The 7324-nt window shown below is 36.9% G+C and overlaps 2 long non-coding RNA genes across 4 annotated transcripts; one reads left to right on the plus strand and one right to left on the minus strand.

Annotated features, from left to right (window-relative positions):
• Nucleotides 1-2150: 2150 nt before the first annotated feature.
• Nucleotides 2151-6358, plus strand: LOC111471947. Of its 3 annotated transcripts, XR_002715301.1 has the most exons (5): nt 2151-2375; nt 2467-2666; nt 3138-3349; nt 4313-4411; nt 5930-6358. It is a non-coding gene; the product is annotated as an uncharacterized LOC111471947 (long non-coding RNA). The 3 variants fall into 3 exon arrangements; XR_002715308.1 differs by lacking the exon at nt 3138-3349 and having other exon boundaries at nt 2153-2375; XR_002715304.1 differs by lacking the exons at nt 3138-3349; nt 5930-6358 and having other exon boundaries at nt 2156-2375; nt 4313-5893.
• LOC111471958 lies at nt 3912-4338 on the minus strand. Its single transcript, XR_002715309.1, has 2 exons — nt 4251-4338; nt 3912-4165 (listed from the first exon to the last, which is right to left on the minus strand). It is a non-coding gene; the product is annotated as an uncharacterized LOC111471958 (long non-coding RNA).
• Nucleotides 6359-7324: the final 966 nt, after the last annotated feature.

Raw genomic sequence — 7324 nt, forward strand, 5'->3', positions numbered from 1 at the left:
TGAATGAGCTTAGCATTATATTTATTGTGTTTATTTTCTTGGTCTTTGAGACACTTTGTAGAGTAATATGCATGTTGCGAGAAGTCTATTGTTTTTGTGAAAGGACTTGTTGGCATGAAAAGAATATGAAGACAATGGTAATTAGAAGCCCAAGTTGTGTCCTTGGGAAATATTCTCATTCTTCAGTTACCGACATTTTTTCCCCCTTTAAACTAGACGTTTCTAGATCTTTTGTGTTCCATTATTTTCTGATTTGTACAAGACTGAAATACTAAGGAAATTTAGCTATACTATTGGATGACCTTGAGGTGAGCTGAGATGAATTGGGACAAACAACCTCAGTCTAGTAAAATCGTGGACGAAAGCATTGGAAGCTAGTTCGATTATACAAACATCTTATTTTCCATCCTGATGTTCTTGATGGTTAGAAACCCCTGGGTCAGGTATCTTTGGGCTTTCTCTTGAATTAACTTGAGCATGTTGGTGCTAAAAGAGCGAGCATGGAGGATGCAGTTGCAGTTAGGTGTCGTCATAGATTGAGAACATAAACCATAATCATTTTCTTTTCCCTCTTATTTGAGTTTTTGCTTATCTTTTCCGAAAAGATTGATCAAATTTCAATAATGCTTCCTTTGTAGGACAGGACAAACACAAACTCACTCAGGATATCAGTTGGTAGAAATCACTGTTCTTGTTTGGCGAAATTGCCCATCCACGACTCTCCATGCAGCAGGCCTACATGAGGGTTGGTTTAGCTATTCTCCTGGATATTTAGTTTTCTTAGTACAAGAATAATGGTTTAGTGCTTTATTTTGAAGTCTATAGCCTTCAAAATTGCTGATGTGCTTTGTTGTTTGAAGAAAAATAGCCTGTCTATAGCCTTATAAAGTTCTCCTTGATGGCGTTAGCTTGTAGGATCTTTTTATCTTTAGAATCAATTTTTAGGGATTTCTGATGGTGGAGCTTTTGATGCGATCTAACCCCTCCCTTCTTAACCTCATTGCTCACATTTGATGTAGGCACTTCTCACACATTCATTAGTGCATTATTTATTTCAAGGAGTAGAGGATGTAGATCATATACGGTTGGATTGTGCTGTTCAATTAACTAGGCCATTCTTGATGATGATAGTGAGAATGAAGCATATCCCTTTTCTATCATTCGACATGGTCGATATCGAGTGTTTCCTGATCAAGTCTCCTTTCGAGTGTTGGAGATACCCATTCTTTAGCCTCTGTGTTCTCTTAATCCTTTAGTAAAAGCCATCCGCTAGATCAATGTAAGGAAGGAGCTTCGTAAAGAATCTGTACCAAAAGTATTGGGAGTTAAGTATCTGCTAGAATTAATTACACACTTCAATGGGTTAGTTTTGTGTTATTGTCAATCAAATTTATTATCGTAGTTGTTTCAATAATATGCCTGCCCCCATGTTTAGATGCATCTGGAAGGTGGTTGGAGGAGTTAAGTATCTCATTGGGGGGGTTGGTCTTTCCTAAACCATTGAATGCAGTACAAATTTGATGCACCGAGGCATTTGGACTGGAAAAGGGTTCTCATTGAAATTTAAATGGAGTCATTTGGAATTCTCTGTCTTTTAATTTTCAAGCAAGAATCCCATTTTCAGTCAATTTTGAGACCACTGGTATTGAGGCCATGAATCCAGGGGCTGGGACACTCTGTCACTATGCGGGTAGTCCATAGCAGTATGTATGCCAGTTGAGCATTCATTTATTAGTACATTACAAAGATTTCACTTTTAAACCATAGGTATATTTGGAGTTTTACATATTTATTAATTTTTTCTAAAATGAAAAAAGAAATAATTTCTAAGTTGGAACTAACACTTAACCTATTTGATTTTGATATTAATAAATCTATGTTTTTTGGAGTTAGATTTAAACCTTTTATTAAAAAAAAAAAAAGATTGATTTAAATCATTGACAATACCAAAATCATTAGTTAACAAAAATTAAGGGACTAATTTGAAAATCAAACTAAAATTCATGTAACAAATATAAGAAGATGAAAAAAAGAGAGATTTTTACAATATTCTATTTTCTTAGTTAAATTATAAATTATAATATAAAAAGTAAAAGAAAAGAGAGAATTTTAGGATATTATCTTTAAATTTGTACTGAAACTGAGCTGCGCGCGAGAAGGTGTTTGTATATAAAGACCAGTCACTCTGTGCTGAAGGAATTCGCAATTCATTCAATCACAGGGTGCGTCAATGGAGGCGCAGAGGAAGCTTTGTAGCCATAGCCATTTCTCTACTTCCAAAACCTAACGAAAGAGACGATCAAAATCCCAATCCAACTTCAATGTCATTACCACTCTCTATCTCTTCTTCTCGCCGCCGTCTCCATCCCTCCAGAGTAACCCATCTCTTTCTATGCGTTTACCTGCCCTTGGATTTAACTCTTTCGTTGGTTCTTAATTTTGACTGTCTTTGTTTTCCCATTTCAGGCGCACAGGAATCGCTTCTCGTTCGATCATATCGCTCTGTATGAATGAACTGATTGCTTCGAATGATGCGGTTGTGAGAGATTTGATCGCGACCTTTGCGTATTCGAAGAGAAGAGTTGCGTTGGCTGCTTGTACCGCTGTTATGGATTTGTCCACCGCGTTGATTGGGTGGTAGAGGTCTCTCCCATTGAGTGTCTTATGTAAGTATTTATAGATGTCGACTCTAATTCTGGATTTCCTTTTTAATTTGTCTCATACGGTGAAATCGGTTTAAATATGAACTTAATTATGTTCTTGATTTTGCTTTTGTACTCTGTATCTTTGCAATTCCAAACGAAAAGAGTATGACTGAAAGAACTTTGTGATTAATACGACATACAATTCGATGGTGTGGTGGTTTGTGCAGCGAATGATAGTTGAATCAATCTAACATCTATACAAGCTCAGGGTATTTTCTTGGATATCTGGACTTAATATCTACTAGATCTGCGTTTATGCAGGCTTAAAGTTAAGTTATGCATGAAAATGTGAAGAAATTTTTAAACAAGGTTATACAATTGATCTGTGTGGCATGGAATTTCTGTATAAGAAGATTTTTGCTACTGCAAATGCTATAGCATCTCTGTTTGGTCAACCATCTGTAGGTACTGATATGTACTTGACACCTCCAGGTTCTCTGGGTTTGGCTAGTCAATATGGTGATCATTGTGTGTTTGTATTGCCATAAGATATTGTCCGTTTTGGTCCGTTACGTATCGCCGTTAGCCTTACAGTTAAAAAATGTGTATGTTAGAGAGAGTTTTCACACATTTATAAGGAATGTTTTGTTTTCCTCTCCAACCGATGTAGGATCTATCCACCCCTTAGGGGCCAACGTTAAAAGGTATGATATTTTTGGGGCTTATATGTAGAACGTAAAAGTCTGGACTGTTACTAGCATGAAGTTTTGAAAGGTTAAACAATTAAAGGTCAATATGCGGATTTCATTCTAGGGAGCAAGTCATGTGCTGTGACCAACATGCTTTTAGTAAAGTATGGAACCTTGTGGTGTTTCCATGGGACACAAGCAGCTTTTTGGACCCAATGCTTCTAATTGTTATTTGTGTTCAAATGCCCATAATGCATGTTGGATTCTCCTTTTTTTTTTTGTCCTCCTAAAATTGGACTTCAAATTTGAGGACCCCTGGGAGTTAATCAGACAGCTATTTGTGTTCATACAAGTGTTTTATAGTGAGAACCTTCATATGATCATTTAATTCTGTACAGACGATGAGTCTTAACCAAGAAAGTAATAATGATCACAATCGTTTTACGTTTGAGCTTTTTTATGATTTCGTGTTCATGTCAAAACTAATTCTCGTCATAGATCACTTGTAAAAGCCTAAAATTAGTTGTAATTATTGCATTGCTAGTTCCAGGTTGCGCAAAGATCTATGGTAGTTGAGTTCACATTTAAGTGCTTATTGTGATCATAGCACATGACATTTAATAGTTTGTATATAGAATTGTAACATAATTGTTACATGAATAAAACAGAGCATTTGATAGATTATACAGAAAAAATGTGTGCCTATGGATGATCGGGCGGATTCGGATGCGTTTTCGGCCCATTATAGTCAATATGGTAGACAAGTTCATCCGCACCGTCGATACTTTTTTCATATTCATGTGTGTTGGAGGAAATTTCTTCTTTATGATCCTGCATTTTGGAATATCCATATGTTAGGGTGGCGGAATCCATTCCACAAGCCAAAATCAAAGAAGTTAGTATTAATTTAGCATACCTTGACTCTGTGATATTCATGTTCTGGGTTGGAAAATGATGTATCAAGGTACTTCCTTGCAGGTCTTCCTTCAGAGGCGAAAGTCTGAGGATGAGAATGAAAGGGATCCACTGAAAGAAGATAGAAGAGGGCAGTAAAGAGCAGGAAACATTGAATAAAATGTGAGTATTTCATTTCTTGACCTTGTCTGCTAAAATAAAGATGAGGTTATCTTGGGATGGAAAGAGATGGGTTTGCAGCAATATATATACGCCAGGCTTATGATTTTGTTGCTAATTCAGAATGAAACAGACACAATACCAACCAAGAATCCAGACAACTGCCTGTCTTCAACCCATTTACTTTTTTTCAGCCGACTTAACTGGTTGAAATTTCACGTGTTTGTTCCATGCCAAACAGAACCTCTCATGGCATGGCCAGATTGTTCATCGCTGTTTTTACCCTTTGGCTCTCTCTCTCCCCCCTATCTTTATCCTGTCAGTTACATGGTAATAGATGCTCGATGCCATTTTAGGAAAAAAAAAATCCTGCATTTTCTTTCCAGGTTTTAAAAAAATGAAAAAAAAAAAACCCCACCCCATCTTTTCGCTGTCTCTAGATCTATTTTTACCCAAGTGATAAGTTTGGATTGAGGATGATGGGTTTGGATTGGGGATGATGGGTGTAATGGCCCAAAGCCACAGATTTCCGTTTCCAGCTTCCTGTTTTAAAACCCTTCTGCTAGGGAGAGTTTCCACACACTTAAAAAGAATGTTCCGTTCCTCTATTTAATTGATGTGGGCCTTCATAATCCACTCTCTCTGAGGCTAGTGTCACAATTGCCTTTTCTTGGCAGCGGATTTGGCGATTGTACAGCACTCACTCTCAGCATTGGGTGAGTCAAGCCAACTTTGGATCACGTTGCCTACAGTTGGACAATGTATATTCAAGCCTTGGGTCCTAATTTGAAAAGAAAGTTTTAGAAAACGGAGGAGAGATTTTGGAAAAAGAGTTTTGAAAGCAAGAGTGATAGAGAGATTGAGAGTGGTGTTATATAGCATGGAAGTAAAAAGGCAACAACGACGGCTTAAAAACAGCATATAACTTTTTAGGGAGAATTTGACAACTAGTCACATCTCCACATAGTACATTTTGAGGTATTTCATGTCTATCAAGCATAGCCATGATTTCGCCAAAATGTCATACTCTTAAAGAAAATAAGAAGGAAATAATACCACCTGAAAGAAGTAAAAGAAAGCGGTAAAGTAGTATAAGGTAAGGGTTTCGGCATATAACGGACATGCGACCATGGACAACACGCATTGGACAAGCATGACTGAGACACCCGACATACTCATTGACACTCGTTCCCTTTCCAATCAATGTGGTACCCCCCAATCCACCCCTTTTGGGGCCCAGCGTCCTCGCTAGCACATCATCTGGTGTCCACCCCCTTTGGGATTCAGCCTCCTTATTGGTACATTGTCCGGTGTCTAGCTCTGATACCATTTGTAACAGCCCAATCCTACCGCTAGCAAATATTGTTCCATTTGGGCTTTTCCTTATTGGCTTCCCATTAAGATTTTAAAACGCATCTGTTAATAAGAGATTTTCACGCCCTTGTAAATAATGTTTCGTTCATCTCTCAAATTGATGTGGAATCTTACTATGGATTATATTAACTTTTCCAATTTTGCTAGGATATGTGAGATCTAATTGCCGAGGTTGTAAAGCTTGTGTGGTGTGTATGCAATAAATATACGGAACTGAAAGAGGTGTGCATTTTACAGCTTTTGAACATGATTGATTCTTGCATGATTAACATCATCACCAATGGGTACACTGGAGATTTCATGTGACATTGATTTGAAAGGGAAGTGGTAATGTGAATTAATCAGCTGATATATAAGTGTCATCAACCCAGGCTTCATGACATGACTTCCCTTTTTGTTTTCTTCCTATGAATGTGAACACCTCTGATCTGGAAAATTTGAACTTTCATCATTTTCTGATAGTGATATTGTAGTTTCTTACTCCAATGACAAGACTTATCTGATAACAAATGGATGTCTACAGTTTCTGGAAAGATTGGTGTTCTTTATTCCGGTACTAATAGATTCTAAATTTAATGATGTACTAGTAATGTAACAGTTCAGACCTATCACTAGGGAAAAGTTTCCACATCCTTATAAAGAATATTTCATTCTCCTCCAAATCGATGTGCGATCTCACAATCTACCCCTCTTCAGGGTCTAGCATCTTCACTGACACTCGTTTCTTTCTCCAATCGATGTGGGATCTTACAATCCATCCCTCTTTGCGACCCAGCATCCTTGTTGGCACTCATTCCCTTCTCTAATCTCTAATCGATGTTGGACTCCCCAATCTACCCCATTCAGGGCCCAGCGTCCTTATTGGCACACCATCTCATGTCCACCCTCTTTCTAGGTTCAACCTGGCACATCACGAGGTATCTAGCTCTGATACCATTTGTAGCAGCTCTTTATCATCGTTGGGCTTTCTTTTTCGGGCTTCTCCTCAAGGGAGTGAGAAGTTTTTCACACTCTTATAAATAATACTTCATTTTCCTCTTCAACCGATATGAGATCTCACAAAGATTTGAATCTCAATCTTAATTTGGGTTTAGCTTAAGGGGCTAAATCGTATACTCTCGATCAAGAAATCAAATGATTTGAATCTCTTTACTCGTAGTTGAATTGGAACTTTTTACAAACACTTTAGCCTACATTAGGTTTCTATTAAATAATTCAAAAAATGAGAAAAAAGAAACTCAAATAATTTTATTAATTTTAAAGTTGTCGACCAGATGTTTGAGAGTAAAAGTAAGGGAATAAGAATAGGATTCAAACCCCAAGAAAAATTAAGCAAATGACATTCTTAAGCTCTACATATGGTAAAAAATAAAAAATATAAAAAAGGTGAATTTAAATTTATTCAATAAGATTTGATCGATCAACAAGTACATCACAGTAAAAATCCATGTTTTTAACCTTCAAATGTAAAAGCTAGTGGTCAAAAAATTCCCTCAAGAGTGAAAAAAAAAAGACAAAAAAAAAAAAAAAAAAAAAAATTGA

This window comes from Cucurbita maxima, unplaced genomic scaffold (assembly GCF_002738345.1).
Source record: "Cucurbita maxima cultivar Rimu unplaced genomic scaffold, Cmax_1.0 Cma_Scf00002, whole genome shotgun sequence".
NCBI lineage: Eukaryota > Viridiplantae > Streptophyta > Magnoliopsida > Cucurbitales > Cucurbitaceae > Cucurbita > Cucurbita maxima.